The sequence below is a fragment of the Coregonus clupeaformis genome, chromosome 1 (assembly GCF_020615455.1).
Source record: "Coregonus clupeaformis isolate EN_2021a chromosome 1, ASM2061545v1, whole genome shotgun sequence".
In the NCBI taxonomy this organism is placed as follows: domain Eukaryota; kingdom Metazoa; phylum Chordata; class Actinopteri; order Salmoniformes; family Salmonidae; genus Coregonus; species Coregonus clupeaformis.
Window position 1 is genome coordinate 84115407 of NC_059192.1, and position 18426 is coordinate 84133832.

The following is an 18426-nucleotide window of genomic DNA, read 5'->3' on the forward strand; positions in this document are numbered from 1 at the left end:
CTGTCAAGATGGCTAGCGTTCAGTGCAACTCGATTGTCTCTTTGAAAGAAGTTCATTTTTGTCGGCGAACAAATCAAGATAAATTGGCAACGAAACAATTAGGACCTCCCAGACCAAATTTAATAATTCAACAGGTTTCTACTAAAGGGGGAAAGTCCTACACCCGAGGATTTTCAAAAAATTGGTACGAACGAAAAACCTGGCTAGCAGGCTGCGATGTAGCTAATGCAGTCTTCTGCTACCCCTGCTTACTCTTTCACCCTGAAGGCGGCACGGCAGACAGCACCGCTTGGACAGCGACAGGTGTAACGGACATGCACCATCTTTCAGAAAAGATTAAGAAACATGAGCTGTCAAAGACCCACATGGATAGCTGTTTGAGATTGTCTGCTTTGGGGAGAGTGAACATTGCCACTCAACTGGATGAGGGATACAGGCTAGCTGTCCGCTGCCACAACGATGAGGTTAGCAAGAACCGCCACATCCTCAGCCGGCTAATCCAGTGTGTGAAGTTTTGCGGAGTGTTTGAGTTAGCTTTGCGAGGCAAAGATGAAACTGAGGGCTCCACCAACCCTGGTATTTTTCTTGGACTTGTCAACTTTGTGGCACAATTAGATGAGGTGTTTGATGACCATCTTAAAAATGCTAAAGTTTTCAAGGGCACATCAAAGACCATTCAAAACGAGCTACTGGAGTGTATGCTAGCGGTCATGAGGGAACATATTGTGGAGGAGGTGAAGTCGGCGAACTTCGTAGCTATCCAAGCTGACGAGACCACGGACGTTTCTACACAGACACAGCTGGTGCTTGTGCTGAGGTACATAGATAGCAAGAATTTTTTTTTTTTTTCCTGGGGCTTTTTCACAAAATCATGCCCCACGTCGACATTCTGTACCAGAAGCTACAGAAGAAGGACATCGATGCTGCCTTCATCAAACGTTCCCTCGACAGCTTCACAAGCAGTGTGCAGGCCATAAGGTAAGATTAAACAATATCATTCGATCTTTCTCAAAACAGAGCTTTATTTGAAAATGTATGCATGAAAGGAGACATCATCATATTTACAAATCTATACAATTGGCCAGAATATGGTTGTTCATTTTTACAAAGCCATACAGATAGCTGTGTTTACCTTTTCTAGAAATTATTTTCAAATTCTGTTTTCAGGCAAAATGTCTATCACTGTTCATTTTCACAAATCTATACAAGAGGGCAGAATATGGAAGTCTATAAAAATGTCTTATTACCAATAACTTGCATCAATGTTTTCAGTAGCCTCTATCAAAAGCTCCTGCTTGCTTGTTGTGAATTATGCTCAGGTGCACATATTTCCAATTCAACCATGAGGCCTTTTTGAAGCAAGTAATGTGTATATCAGTATTGACATATGCTGCCCCTGTCTTCATGTTGTTGCTGGACATATCTTTTTTTAAATGTGTGTAGGTCACCTAAATCATCAGAAAAATTGCCCCACCTGAGAATTTTTTCAAGAGCCGCCACTGCCCACAGCATGATGCTGCCACCACCATGGTGTTCTCTGGGTGATGAGAGGTGTTGGGTTTGCGCCAGACATAGCATTTTCCTTGATGGCCAAAAAGCTCCATTTTAGTCTCATCTGACCAGAGTACCTTTTTCCATATGTTTAGGGAGTCTCCCACATGCCTTTTGGCGAACACCAAACGTGTTTGTTTATTTTTTTCTTTAAGCAATGGCTTTTTTCTGGCCACTCTTCCATAAAGCCCAGCTCTGTGGAGTGTACGGCTTAAAGTGGTCCTATGGACAGATACTCCAATCTCCACTGTGGAGCTTTGCAGCTCCTTCAGGGTTATCTTTGGTCTCTTTGTTGCCTCTCTGATTAATGCCCTTCTGATATGTTTTTATAACCCAACCCTGATCTGTACTTCTCCACAACTTAGTCCCTGACCTGTTTGGAGAGCTCCTTGGTCTTCATGGTGCCGCTTCTGAAGGTAATTGGTTGCACCAGATCTTATTTAGGGGCTTCATAGCAAAGGGGGTGAATACATATGCATGCACCACTTTTCCGTTATTAATTTTTTTGAGTTTTTTGAAACAAGTTATCTTTTTCATTTCACTTCACCAATTTGGACTATTTTGTGTATGTCCATTACATGAAATCCAAATAAAAATCAATTTAAATTACAGGTTGTAATGCAACAAAATAGGAAAAATGCCAAGGGGGATGAATACTTTTGCAAGGCACTGTATGTTTTTTTAAAAAGGCAGTAAATGAGGCTGAATGGACTGTTTCGCTACCAGACAAGGCTCCGCTGATAGCCAGGTGTCGCAGTGGTAAGGATACACTACATGTTGCTGAAAAGATGCTCTGCTGTTGGGACAGCTTTATGTAGGCCCTAACAGTTTGTAGGCACAGTTTGTCACCGTTATAGTGCAATTAATGTATTATTTAGTGTTGTGTTGGCTTTGCTGGCATGCATTTAAAACATTTTTTTAAGTTTTCCCCCACCCTGATTTACATGCTAAAATCGCCACTGATCTCTCCTCCTCTTCTCTCTCTCTCCTCTCTGTTCTTCTTCTCCCCTTTCCCATTTGAATTATTTTTGAACTCTCCAGTGTAGTTCCTCTGTGGCCGCCCTCAACCTGTCTCAACCACCTTCCTCCACTCCACCAACCTTGACTGCCCCTGACCTCGACCAACTAGGACTCTCCTTGGCCTCTACAGGCCTAAGGCTCTAGGTTTCATCTCTAGAGAGCCAACTTCTGAAAATGAGTAGTTTGAGATAGAGGGAGGAAAGAAAGAGAGCACACACACACACACACACACACACACACACACAGACACACACATGTATGGATGACCTACTTGGAAAGGCCTCAATCTAATTTTCAAAGTAAATGTATTTTCTATCGCCAATCAAAAGCCTTTGAATTATTTTACTTTCAAGGACAAAGTGACGCTTCAACTAAGAACAAGTCATAATGTCTGAAGAATAGTGTCTGTGACTTTGTCCCCTTCCCCAGCCACACATACTGTATACACTACACACACACACACACACACACACACACACACACACACACACATGCAAAGACAAACAACCACAGAGTCAGGCTGGTATTCAATCCGATCACACTTTGTTGGCTATGCACCTTTAAAAGGCAATGTATGAAAAATGTATGCACTCACTAACTGTAAGTCGCTCTGGATAAGAGCGTCTGCTAAATGACTAAAATGTAAAATGTTACCACATTCGCGAAGACCACTTTTAACGTGTTGTATATGTCGTCTCAATCAGAAATGTCCCTTTAAAGACGTCCTCCAGCAATTGTTTTACTTTTACTGTTGAAAAGCGATATCCCAAGTATAAATGCAGTAAAGTACCCACCAGAGGAGGCTGGTGGGAGGAGCTATAGGAGGACAGGCTCATTGTAATGGCTGGAATGGAATCATTGGAACTGAGTCAAACACACTGTTTCCATGTGTTAGGTGTGATTGGTACCATTCCATTTATTCCATTCCAGCCATTACAATGAGCCGGTCCTCCAACAGCTCCGCCCACCAGCCTCCTCTAGTACACACACCAAAGGGAAAAAAATACATTTTGAGAAAAAAGCTCTTCCTCGCTATGATTTTGAGCAAAAAGCTCTTCCTCGCTATGATTTTGAGCAAAAAGCTCTTCCTCGCTATGATTTTGAGCAAAAAGCTCTTGCTTGCTGTGTGGTCACGTGGGTCGCGTAAGGCAGATCTAAAGAGCCCTGGTGGGAAACTGAAGGAAACATTTTTAACTGTGTCAAAAGAACAACGCACAGTTGCCACTGGCCTGGTCCTGGTCGCCTGTTTCAATTAGGTATCTCATTATCAAAAATGACACATTACAGAGATGTTTCTACTATAAAATACAGTAAGTGGTCCAGGGAGTGAACACAACATCTCTCTCTTCCTCCCTCACCGTAGCTCGCCATCCATCCACCCCAAACACTTCTCACAAATGAATCAAACCTGGTTGTCATGCCAACCAACACAGCTAAAAGGGAGAGGTGAGAGGAAGAGGAAGAAAAATAATAGAAAAGGCCAGACACAATGTGTTGAACGAGAGAAAGGTAAATTGCTTTCTCCTGCTAAAAGCAGTTGCACTCAGATAGTTGGGATTTGTGTGTGTGTCAGGGCCGGCGTTATGGGCGGGACCTAGGGGGCCTGGATGCCCTACCCGTACCTCCATGCCCCTCCAAATAAAATATTGAAATATTGATCATTTATTTGACGAGACGCGCACCGACAGAAAGACTCATCAATCTCAGATAAAGCATCCGAGCGAGCGAAACAGCGTCCCTCTGTCTCAGTATAGACCATGTATCTGATGCTGTCTGGACAAAAGGAGTATGGCATGTCATACTATTTCTGGCCGGACAGCATCATATACATGGGCTACATATAGTAAGACAGAGGGCGCTGTTTCGCTCCGCTAGTTTCAGCAGAGAGCAGGAGGCAAAACGAGATGGGTCACTCTCGCCAAAATCTGTCCTGAATAAGCCCAATGTGTTTCTATGGGCATAATATGCAGACCCTAAGCTTGTCGCCTGCCTTCCCACCTTTGGGACAACGACTCGCATTGTTAGTGCGGCGACATGAGCATCTCGTCATTATACACACTGTTCAGATGCTGGCTTCCCCTAAAGTAAATGGATATTTTGCCAAAATTATATAATTACTCCTGTCTAAATAAAATCACTCAAAATACTTTACCAGAGAGCTTGATTTAGCCACAGAAGATCATTAGCTTATTTTTTTTTAAATAGCAGTGAATTGTTTCAAATCACAAGTGCATAGGCCTATGCCTATTTGGGAAGCCAGCAATTTGGGCAGCGTGCGTGGCAATAGGCCTAGCTGGTTACTGAGTTGCGGCTGTCAGTGAAAAGCATCTATGTGTGAAGGTAATGTATCTTGAGTATAATTGAAAATGTTGAGACAAGAAGAAGGGGAGGGGTGTGTGGCGAATATATGGGTGTCTCTCTCCAGAATACATGCACTCAGCTCTCCAGAATGTGCTCCGCTGTCTCCCGCCAACTCTTATAATAATAATAATAATATGCCATTTAGCAGACGCTTTTATCCAAAGCGACTTACAGTCATGCATGCATACATTTTTACGTATGGGTGGTCCCGGGGATCAAACCCACTACCCTGGCGTTACAAGAGCCGTGCTCTACCAGCTGAGCTACAGAGGACCAACTCTTACACGTTCATTGTTTCATTGAGTGAATTGTTTGCCCTTTGACTGTTTATTTTTTATAAACTCAGCAAAAAAAAAAGTCCCTTTTTCAGGACCCTGTCTTTCAAAGATAATTCGTAAAATTCAAAATAACTTCACAGATCTTCATTGTAAAGGGGTTAAACACTGTTTCCCATGCTTGTTCATTGAACCATAAACAATTAATGAACATGCACCTGTGGAACGGTCGTTAAGACACTAACAGCTTACAGACAGTAGGCAATTAAGGTCACAGTTATGAAAACTTAGGACACTAAAGAGGCCTATCTACTGACTCTGGAAAACACAAAAAGAAAGATGTCCAGGGTCCCTGCTCATCTGTGTGAACGTGACTTAAGCATGCTGCAAGGAGGCATGAGGACTGCAGATGTGGCCAGGGCAATACATTGCAATGTCCGTACTGTGAGACGCCTAAGACAGCGCTACAAGGAGACAGGACGGACAGCTGATCGTCCTCGCAGTGGCAGACCACGTGTAACAACACCTGCACAGGATCGGTACATCCAAACATCACACCTGCGGGATAGGTACAGGATGGCAACAACAACTGCCCAAGTTACACCAGGAACGCACAATCCCTCCATCAGTGCTCAGACTGTCCGCAATAGGCTGAGAGAGGCTGGACTGAGGGCATGTAGGCCTGTTGTAAGGCAGGTCCTCACCAGACATCACTGGCAACAACGTCGCCTATGGGCACAAACCCACCGTCGCTGGACCAGACAGGACTGGCAAAAAGTGCTCTTCACTAACGAGTCGCGGTTTTGTCTCACCAGGGGTGATGGTCGGATTCGCGTTTATTGTCGAAGGAATGAGTGTTACACTGAGGCCTGCACTCTGGAGCGGGATCGATTTGGAGGTGGAGGGTCCGTCATGGTCTGGGGCGGTGTGTCACAGCATCATCGGACTGAGCTTGTTGTCATTGCAGGCAATCTCAACGCTGTGCGTTACAGGGAAGACATCCTCCTCCCTCATGTGGTACCCTTCCTGCAGGCTCATCCTGACATGACCCTCCAGCATGACAATGCCACCAGCCATACTGCTCATTCTGTGCGTGATTTACTGCAAGACAGGAATGTCAGTGTTCTGCCACGGCCAGCGAAGAGCCCGGATCGCAATCCCATTGAGCACGTCTGGGACCTGTTGGATCGGAGGGTGAGGGCTAGGGCCATTCCCCCCAGAAATGTCTGGGACCTTGCAGGTGCCTTGGTGGAAGAGTGGGGTAACATCTCACAGCAAGAACTGTCAAATCTGGTGCAGTCCATGAGGAGGAGATGAACTGCAGTACTTAATGCAGCTGGTGGCCACACCAGATACTGACTGTTACTTTAGATTTTGACCCCCCCTTTGTTCAGGGACACATTATTCAATTTCTGTTAGTCACGTCTGTGGAACCTGTTCAGTTAATGTCTCAGTTGTTGAATCTTGTTATGTTCATACAAATATTTACACATGTTAAGTTTGCTGAAAATAAACGCAGTTGACAGTGAGAGGACGTTTATTTTTTTGCTGAGTTTAAATTCCCCATTACATATGTAACCAGTAGGCCTGTGTCGTATCGGGTGAATGGTGGCAATTATTGCTGTCAACAAAGAGTCCGCTTAGGCTGCACAATGATTAGAGGCTTTTATTAATATCACAAGGTTACAGCATAAGTTACAGACCCGCGGTGTCTGGAGAACGGCGTCCCAGATTGCAATGGCCATTCTGCCTCTCTTTGTCTAGCCCCTTACTTATAAACAATGCAAAAAGATGGGTGGCTCCCTCTTCTGGCCAATCACCAGTCTCCCCTGGGGCGTCACCCTCCAACTGCTACATTCAAACTTAAGATAAACAGTTCTTCTTTGTCCCTCAAGACTAGTCATAATCGTCATACACGACATATCCCCCCTTCGAGACGAACTAAAAGTCTCGAAAACAAACAGAATAGGATTATGACAAGTAACAATTTATCTTATTGAGTATCTTTAACATTAAACCAAAAAACATTCTCCTCTAGAGTGTATATACCTTTCTATGAAATATGAATAACTGTTTATGAAGTGTGAATACATTACTATGAAATATGAACAAATCTTTATGGAGTGTAAGAGCGAAAAACTGTCCGGCAACCTTCGTTCCAAATCCATCCATCAATCAAGACAGTAAAATTCTCTCACGGTCCCTCTGCCCCAGGCAACCACCACGGTACTCCAGATAACCTCATAAACAATGTAAATGCATTTGAAACTATGATGCAATTAAATACACATGTAAGCCCCTGCAAACAAAATCCTATCCAAAAAATATCCACTCTAAGGCTGGTCAACCCATTGGACCCTACAGTGGACCTCTCCCTGCCTGGACTCCCTGTCCCTAAGCATTCACGAAATAAACAAAAACATCTAAGATCCTCACATGTATTCAATAACATCAAATATCATTCTACAAAAATTAATACGTAAGAGTATGACACAAATTATGTATTACACATGAAATATGTCTATATTTCATTGCAGACACTGGAATGTAGTCCACTACACTTCATCTCCTCCGTAGTCTCGACTTCCAATGGATTGTTGATGATGGAATCGGCCACACCCTCCTTGTTTCATCTCCTCCAGTCATATTGTCCCTTCATATTGTCCTTGTTTGAGTATTTCAATCTCCACATGTTCTCCCAAATGCTTCTGGAAGAAAAGGAAAGACCAAACAGTATCTTTTGCAAAACAACACCTTCAAATTAAACATCAATATCAACTAAGAATATAAAAATGATATATAAATGATGTATGAATCACATTAACCTATTCCCCCCTTTGATTCATAAAATCATACCAAAATCACCCTAATATTGAAAAAAAAAATTTGAAAAATGATCAAATAATCAAAAATGATATTTATCCATTCAGTTCCACTTGTCCATCTTCATCCAGATCAGGAACAGTCAACAACGGCATCTGAGTGTTGTCTCCAGGCATCACTCTCCAACCTATCTCAATATCATAGCTTTCTCAAAGGTCAGTAACAAATTACAAACATCACACACAGTGTTATCAAAGCTGCAACTAGAATCTGAACCATCACTGCCCCTACTGGGCCTAACTGATCTTGCAACCAAGACTTCGCTGACCATCCAGCTCCCTCAGATCTCCCAAACGCATCCCTTATATTCTTCAATGCATATATAACCCTAGTGATAATATCTGAACTATCTGGACTCAAAGTATACCTAATATTATCAATATGATCTTCCCAAATATTACACCATACCATGGAAAAAGTCCCCCCTTCTCCCTTGGACTCATCCTTCAATGATAGGCTTGAAGACTATAACATGTCTCCATGTCACCCTTTTAACCCTAGATTTATCTGTGTCCGGTGGTACCCCTCTTTTAATGGTAGAAACCTCATATGGAAGCTTCCACGTTGACATGTAACAACATCCTGTCCATCCATAGGGTAAGAATATATATGCTTTATCACCACAAACCCACCAAATATCTCTAAAATTCCCAATAGTTACATTGACAGGCAAAAGCTGATCTTTCACCATCAAAGTCCTGCTCTTCTTATTACCTGGTACATAAAAAGTTACATTATATTTGTCCTCTCTAACCTTTTGTCCGTGCTTATCCAAAGTCATCATATAATCATCACAATCTGATATTCCCATGAACATACCGTTTACATCATCTGTTTTATTAGAACAAAAACAACTTTTAGCCCTCACTGCTTTCACCTCAAATGATTCAGGGCTCGCTGTTACCTGATTTTTCTTCCCATCTAACAAATGCACACAAGTTAATACACTTAACCCAAGAACACCTAAACCTAGGCTTAAACAAATGTTTTGACAACGACATTATTTTATCTGTTACTGACTGTTGCTGATACCACAGTCATGACAAAGCATAAGATTGACACATACTTGATAGAGGTCGAGCGACCGTCTCTAACATGTTTGACTGGAATTCTCAACAGACATGGACCCTCAAGATTCCTCACTGATATTACAGAATGAGCTGCTGGAACCTGCCCATCTATCTCTAACTTTCACAACAGAAGAATCAAACCACTCCATATAGTTTCTCTCTTCCCTAACGAGCGGTACTGATCAGATACCTCTCCTTGTCTGTCATTAAAATCAAAGACCTCATCCTGTACCTCCATGATGAATCTATATTCTCTATATTCTCTCTACCACTATCTGTTCTCCTATTTTAACCCTATTCGTACTATCATTGACAGCACTCTCCATCCGTAACATAAACCCCTGAGTCCTTCTTGCTACCCCCTTTAATTCCAGAAAAGTTGATGTCGGTGTCATACTTCCTACATTTGCTATTGCCATCGTATCATTAATCCCTTCCAAAGTTACCATTAAAGTAGTTGATTTAGTTGATGTATTACCACCTTAATTATTTCTAGTAGGAAAGCTACCGATATCCTATGTGCATTATTTACTGTTGGAGTGACTACTGTAATCTACTTCTCCTGAACTCCCTCGGTGACTGCGGAAACTTCAACAGACTTCAAATCTTCCATTATAAGCGTTACTTTATGAATTACATAGTCTTTTAACCAATAATTCTTAACCGGAACAAATTTTAATGCTTGCACTAGATAAGTACACATATTCTCCCTAATCTTCTCTTATCATTACGCAAAATAAGTGAACAGTCACTCATAACCCTCTTCCACTTCATATCGTTGTACAAACTATACCTCCTTTGATTAGGTGCAACAGCTTCTACTCTTGGTCCTGATAACAATACTTCTTCTCCATAATTATCTCTCCATGTGGGAGGAACGTCCCCATCCTAACCCCAATAAGTATTTTCCCCCTAAAATTGGTGCTGGAGCTATTGGTTCCCTTATAATCAAATGCGATATATTTATGGCTTTAATAACTATCAATGTTGAAAGAGTTAAATTGCTTCTCACTGTTGTTATAATAGACTGACGTGTTAATGTCCTTATTGTTACTTCATCCATTTTCCCCAAAGCTTTGAAGTCTTTGCTTGTACTTCCATCTATCACCACTAGTGTCACTTTTTCCCAACTCTCAGTCCTAACTTTCAAACTTTTGATTATAAAAATACCCCTACAATTACCTTGATCTTCCTACTCTAAGATGTCCTTCACCACTGTTCTCTCTCTCTTACTACTAACTTTGAAACTTAGCTTACTGTCTTAGAGTTCCTTCAACCTAGTTCTCCTAACTTATTTTAATCTAATCTTTTCTCCTAACCTTTAAAAACCTTTTCCACTGATTTATTCACAAAATCCCTTTACCACCAATTTTTAGGATATGTGATAGGGAAAGTCCCCACCTGCTTCTGACTTCTTTACACACAGACTTGGCAAACAACTAAACACCTTTTAGCCTAGCCTGAAATCTCTTGGTGTAAGAATGTAACCCAGAATAACAGTCACCCCTTTTAACTTTATTTTCCAGACAGATTGTCTAATAGGCAGTCTAATAGATTATCATCCTTCCTATGATATTATCTTTTTAAGCCAATATGATTCCCAAAAACCCTACTTTTTCAAAATCTTCTACCAGACAGCCGTTTAGTGTACATCCTATTGTACAGTTCAATTTACACCATGCATCTCTTCCCAACACTGCAATAGGTATATGTTATAATATTAGTATGTCTATTTTAATTTCTCCTTGATTTTTTATAGCATAGCTCAATTGGTTCCCTAAGAGTAATTAACTGTTTTACTACCTCAAATCCCTATCCTAATTAGTTAATTTTACATAGTGAGATGTTTAACCTCTTTTAGGCTCAACACAGATAAAAGCTTTTACACTATTCACTATCACTTCTCATAGTCCTCTGGTTTTACTTCAATTGTTAGTTTTCTCTTCTTCTCTAATCGATGCTATCAGCTGACACCCCCCTTCGTATCTTCTAGGCACTCTAGAATCCTTAGGATTCACCTGGAGAACAGGTGATCTTCACTTGCTCCTTTATCTTCCTTAAAAATGTTCTCTGTTGTTTCCTCCTGGCCCATTGCACTCACAGGTAAAGTGACCAATCTGTCCATAATTATAACAGTCTTCTGAAAGTTGCTGGAAGTGTAGCTGAAATCTTCCTCCTCCTTCTAAGCCTTCTCGTCCTCTTCCTCTCCAATTCTGTGTCTGTCCAGAAACTGGCTGTGGATATGAAACACCTGGTACCCCCCTTGGCTGGTACAATTGCATTTGATATTGTTCAGTTGAAGCTGTAACAGTGATTGTTGATTTGGTTCACTCTGATTCTTCATAACCAAAGCTTCTCTTCTCCACCAGTTGTATGATTGAGTTTTTTGAGAGTTTCTTGATCCTGTTCTTTCTTGCTGTTGACATATCAGTATTCTTCAAAAGCTTATATTCTAAGTTCTGTCCTCAAAATATCATCTTCCATCATCTTCTTACTTTTCTTCTGTGCCAGTCCTTGTAGGATAAACTCCTTTTGAATACACAGCACCTTTAGTCTCCTCTTTATCGCTGTCTTCATCTGAACTCGAACCTCATTCTTCTCTTAGTTTCCAGACATCTCGGTTTTTCTTCCTTCTGGAGTTTTGGATTCATCTTCATTGTCGTTTCTGCTTGTCCTCTATCTATTATTCATCTTCATCTCTGATGCAACAATCACCCTCCTGGATGATCCCTGGAAGCTGAGGATAAACATCCCTAAGCTCTACTTCCTTCTCGTAAGGTGGGTGTCTTTTTGCTGAATCCGTATGTGAGAAAGGTGTACTAACTTCTGCCATTAGTTTTCCTGTCACCTTCTCTATACCTCTGTTTATCTTATCGCTGGAATCTTTTATCATTTTTTGTTTGAGAATGAAGGGCAACTTTTGTTTCATTTGCCGGATAACCTAACACTACTTTTAACTAAAGGATTACCATTTTGTACTATATCAACCGATGTAATGACTTTCATAGCCTTGCTGTCCTTTCTCCCCATTGTAACAACCCTTTTATATTCCTTTATCGTGAATTATTTTATTTTAGACTATATAGCCTATGGCTTCCCCCCTTTAATTATTAATATAACCCAAACAACTAAAAAAAAAAAATTTTTTTTTTTTTAAATAAATCAATCAACCAAAATATGAATATGAAAAAATTCAATTAAATGTTTTTGAGCAATCGATAATTATTCCTGAGTTAATTCTTAGAGCAAATGTAGAACGAACGAATATTGAATGGTGGCAATTATTGCTGTCAACAAAGAGTCCGCTTAGGCTGCACAATGATTAGAGGCTTTTATTAATATCACAAGGTTACAGCATAAGTTACAGACCCGCGGTGTCTGGAGAACGGCGTCCCAGATTGCAATGGCCGTTCTGCCTCTCTTTGTCTAGCCCCTTACTTATAAACAATGCAAAAAGATGGGTGGCTCCCTCTTCTGGCCAATCACCAGTCTCCCCTGGGGCGTCACCCTCTAACTGCTACATTCAAACTTAAGATAAACAGTTCTTCTTTGTCCCTCAAGACTAGTCATAATCGTCATACACGACACCTGCTAAATGTACCGTTAATCCCCGTCATTTGGTTACATTCATTTCTGTTAATGCATGTATTACAGTCATTTACCGTTCTCATTCTTGGAGTGGAAACGTTGTTTGCAGAATTCACAACCTGCTACACTTGTGAGAAACAACTTTGGTTTATTTCATAACCATCATTTAGGAGTTTTGTCAATTTTTTAATTGTCTTTTGTTTGGAGTGCTCCATGTGAGCAGTGATCATGTCTGTGTTTTTTCTGTCCTGATAACTCTGAGTTCCATGCGCTAATTTCATTTGTAACTTTTTGATTTTTATCATTTTAATTCCAATTTTTTGATTAACCATGTGACAATAATTTTGAGAAATTAAAGCGTTATTATTGAAATGAAGCTGTTCCACGAAAATTCGCATATAAAAATTATCATAACTGGCACGCAGATAGGTAGAAATGGTAGGATAAATTGTAAGCTTCCCCAAATTTCAAACTCACAAGCTGCCTATGGTCTTTATTATAATCCCCATTAACAAAATGTGTGCACGTGCTAGCGCGAACACACAGGAGGTCCCGTGAAAAAAACGGGTCCACCTATAGAAAGCAAATGCCCCTCCAACTGAGGGGTGCCGGCCCTGGTGTGTGTGTGTGTGTGTCTGTGATTACCTGTGTGTGTTTTACCTGTGTGCATTGCAGATTGCTGATCAAATCATACTATGACTATGATAACCTTATTTCTAGAAGTCTCCATCTCTCTGGTGGATAACACATAACTCTAAAACCAGAGGATTTTATACACTGGCCTGAGGGGTATACTACAAAGCAGGATCAAGGAGTTAACCAGCTAATTTACCTAAATATTCTAACATAAATATTTTTCGTGATATCCAATTGTGATCTTGTCTCACCACTGCAACTCCCCAACGGGCTCGGGAGAGGCAAAGGTCGAGTCATGCGTCCTCCAAAACATGACCCGCCTAACCGCGCTTCTTAACACCTGCCTGCACCAATGTGTCGGACGACCTGAGTCAGCCTGCAGGCGCCCGGCCCGCCACAAGGGGTTGCTAGAGCACAATGAGCCAAGTAAAGCCCCCCAGGCCAAACCCTCCCCTAACCCGGACAACGCTGGGCCAATTGTGCGCAGCCCTATGGGACTCCCGGTCACGACACAGCCCAGGATCGAACCCGGGTCTGTAGTGACACCACTACAGTGGCTTAGACCGCTGCGCCACTCGGGAGGCCACAAACTTTTGGGCATGGTCTAATTGACTCAACAAACGAAAAATACATATTTTATTTATTTGTATTTTACCTTTATTTAACTAGGCAAGTCGGTTAAGAACAAATTCTTATTTACAATGAAGGCTTAAGTGTTGCTTTTTTTAAAGAACTATAAAATCAATAGTTATTTCTGGTTACTTATTAAAGTTAGCCGGGTAACTAATTGAAACGGCTTTCTAGTATACCGCTCTGGTTGCCAGGTCTGTTTTAGCCAACTATTTTGCACTCTGTCTTATAATATGCCATTTAGCAGACGCTTTTATCCAAAGCACCTTATAGTCATGTGTGCATACATTTTTATGTATGGGTGGTCCCGGGGATCGAACCCACTACCCTGGCGTTACAAGCGCCATGCTCTACCAATTGAGCTACAGAGGACCACATGGTAGTGCTATTGTCTGCCACACGGTGGTGCTATTGCTCCAAGTGACAAAAGCTTTTTCCTCAACATTCATAAAACATACCCATTTACATGTACGCTTCATACATTTCGGTAACTAAAGCGGTTCTAAAATCTCACCATGGACTGAGCAAAACAGCAATGGGAGGTTGTGTCTGTGTGTGATTACCGTGTGTGTTTGAGAAGCTGTGTACGTGAGAAAATGCATGTATGTGTGTGTGTACCAACTAAGCTGTCACTTTCACAATTGCTGTGCCCTGGTATTGCTACACATCTCTTCTGGGCACAGCTTCTGTGTATCATCTGCATTTCATCACCCCCTAACATCCCCTGCTAATATTAGAAGTAGTGTTGCAGCCTCACTTGCTTGAGACATGGAACATCCACTTTTGCTGTCAGACCAGAATCTAGCTTTGAATCACTCACTCACACACACACACACACACACACACACACACACACACTCACACTCGCACACACACACACCTTATTATCATGATGGTTAATTGCCTGTGCTGATAGAGTTGGTGTTTACAGATGGACTATGATCATTGACTACTGAGCAGCCATCTTGTTTTGGGGTCATTTCATAGCGAGAGGAGAGCAGAGAGATGACTAAACCACCAGTTCTGGGCACAAGCTGCACATTCTCTGCATAGTTTCCCAGTTGAGTCGATCACCACAGCCATTAAAGTACATTTGTCCGCCCCGCTCCCTCTGTCTCTTTCTCTCTCACACATACATACACACACACACAGCTACACCAACAGAGACATCCAGATAGTCAGGCCACTATATTGCATTGTTATACAGCAGCACTTCTTTTTTTTTTGCACAGAAATGTGTGTATGTGTTTGTGTGTGTGTGTGTTTGAAAGGGGGAAAGATTAATTCAGTAGGGTTAGAAGGTTATTTGTCTGGATTGGGTTGACTCAGCCCTGTTGGGGTTTCCATGGTGACAGTGACACACATTTGTCTATGTCTTGTGTGTCACTTCCAGAGGTGTCCCCATACATTCAACTGTTGTCATAGATGTACAGTGGGGAAAAAAGTATTTAGTCAGCCACCAATTGTGCAAGTTCTCCCACTTAAAAATATGAGAGGCCTGTAATTTTCATCATAGGTACACGTCAACTATGACAGACAAATTGAGAAAAAAAATCCAGAAAATCACATTGTAGGATTTTTAATGAATTTATTTGCAAATGATGGTGGAAAATAAGTATTTGGTCACCTACAAACAAGCAAGATTTCTGGCTCTCACAGACCTGTAACTTCTTCTTTAAGAGGCTGCTCTGTCCTCCACTCGTTACCTGTATTATTGGCACCTGTTTGAACTTGTTATCAGTATAAAAGACACCTGTCCACAACCTCAAACAGTCACACTCCAAACTCCACTATGGCCAAGACCAAAGAGCTGTCAAAGGACACCAGAAACAAAATTGTAGACCTGCACCAGGCTGGGAAGACTGAATCTGCAATAGGTAAGCAGCTTGGTTTGAAGAAATCAACTGTGGGAGCAATTATTAGGAAATGGAACACATACAAGACCACTGATAATCTCCCTCGATCTGGGGCTCCACGCAAGATCTCACCCCGTGGGGTCAAAATGATCACAAGAACGGTGAGCAAAAATCCCAGAACCACACGGGGGGACCTAGTGAATGACCTGCAGAGAGCTGGGACCAAAGTAACAAAGCCTACCATCAGTAACACACTACCCCGCCAGGGACTCAAATCCTGCAGTGCCAGACGTGTCCCCCTGCTTAAGCCAGTACATGTCCAGGCCCGTCTGAAGTTTGCTAGAGTGCATTTGGATGATCCAGAAGAGGATAGGGAGAATGTCATATGGTCAGATGAAACCAAAATATAACTTTTTGGTAAAAACTCAACTCGTCGTGTTTGGAGGACAAAGAATGCTGAGTTGCATCCAAAGAACACCATACCTACTGTGAAGCATGGGGGTGGAAACATCATGCTTAGGGGCTGTTTTTCTGCAAAGGGACCAGGACGACTGATCCGTGTAAAGGAAAGAATGAATGGGGCCATGTATCGTGAGATTTTGAGTGAAAACCTCCTTCCATCAGCAAGGGCATTGAAGATGAAACGTGGCTGGGTCTTTCAGCATGACAATGATCCCAAACACACCGCCCGGGCAACGAAGGAGTGGCTTCGTAAGAAGCATTTCAAGGTCCTGGAGTGGCCTAGCCAGTCTCCAGATCTCAACCCCATAGAAAATCTTTGGAGGGAGTTGAAAGTCCGTGTTGCCCAGCGACAGCCCCAAAACATCACTGCTCTAGAGGAGATCTGCATGGAGGAATGGGCCAAAATACCAGCAACAGTGTGTGAAAACCTTGTGAAGACTTACAGAATACGTTTGACCTGTGTCATTGCCAACAAAGGGTATATAACAAAGTATTGAGAAACTTTTGTTATTGACCAAATACTTATTTTCCACCATAATTTGCAAATAAATTCATAAAAAATCCTACAATGTGATTTTCTGGATTTTTTTTCTCATTTTGTCTGTCATAGTTGACGTGTACCTATGATGAAAATTACAGGCCTCATCTTTTTAAGTGGGAGAACTTGCACAATTTGTGGCTGACTAAATACTTTTTTTCCCCACTGTACTTCAACATATTCTGTTTTAAAGGTCAACTGTCGGTCGTTAAATCCTAACTCTGGTGACCAACAGCCGCAGTGTTGAAAGCCTGATGTAAATCCTGACCTCTCTCTGTATCAGGTCAGGGGTGAGGGACAGTGCAATGGGGTCAAAAGAAAACCCCTAGTGTTCTAACCTTTCAGAGGAGGGTCTCTCTCTCTCTCAATTCAATTCAAAGGGGCTTTATTGGCATGGGAAACACACTGTATGTATACATTGCCAAAGCAAATGAAATAAACAATAAACAAAAGTGAGGAGAAACAAAAACAACATCAACAAAACACTATTAGAATAAACAAGATTTCAAAAAGATAAAGACATTTCAAGTGTTATATACTGAACAAAAATATAAACGCAACACGTAAAGTGTTGGTCCCATGTTTCATGAGCTGAAATAAAAGATCCCAGAAATGTTCCATACACACAAAAAGCTTATTTCTCTCAAATTTGGTGCACAAATTGGTTTACATCCCTGTTAGTGAGCATTTCTCCTTTACCAAGATAATCCTTCCACCTAACATGTTTGGCATATCAAGAAGCTGATTAAACAGCATGGTCATTACACAGGTGCACCTTTGTCACACAACACAACGCCACAGATGCCTCAAGTTTTGAGGGAGTGTGCAATTGCCATGCAGAGTTGTTGCCAGAGAATTGCGTGTTAATTTCTCTACCATAAGTCACCTCCAACGTCATTTTAGAGAATTTGGCAGTACGTCCAACCGGCCTCACAACCGCAGGCAACTTGCAAATGCCACTGGCACGCTGGAGAAGTGTGCTCTTCACGGATGAATCCCAGTTTCAACTGTACCGAAACAATTGCATTTTCTCGATGGCAATTTTAATGCACAGAGATACCGTGAAGAGATCCTGAGGCCCATTGTCATGCCATTCATCTGCCGCCATCACCTCATGTTTCAGCATGATAATGTACGCCCCCATGTCGCAAGGATCTGTACACAATTCCTGGAAGCTGAAAATGTCCCAGTTCTTCAATGGCCTGTATACTCATCAGACATGTCACCCATTGAGCATGTTTGGGATGCTCTTGATCGACATGTACGACAGCATGTTCCAGTTTCTGCCAATATCCAGCAACTTTGCACAGCCATTGAAGAGGAGTGGGACAACATTCCACAGGCCACAATCAACAGCCTGATCAACTCTATGCGAAGATGTGTCGCACTGCATGAGGCAAATGGTGGTCACACCAGATACTGACTGGTTTTCTGATCCACAGTTACTGGAGAGGAAGGAAACTGCTCAGGGATTTTACCATGAGGCTAATGGTGACTTTTAAACAGTTACAGAGTTTAATGGCTGTGATAGGATGGATCAACAACATTGCAGTTGA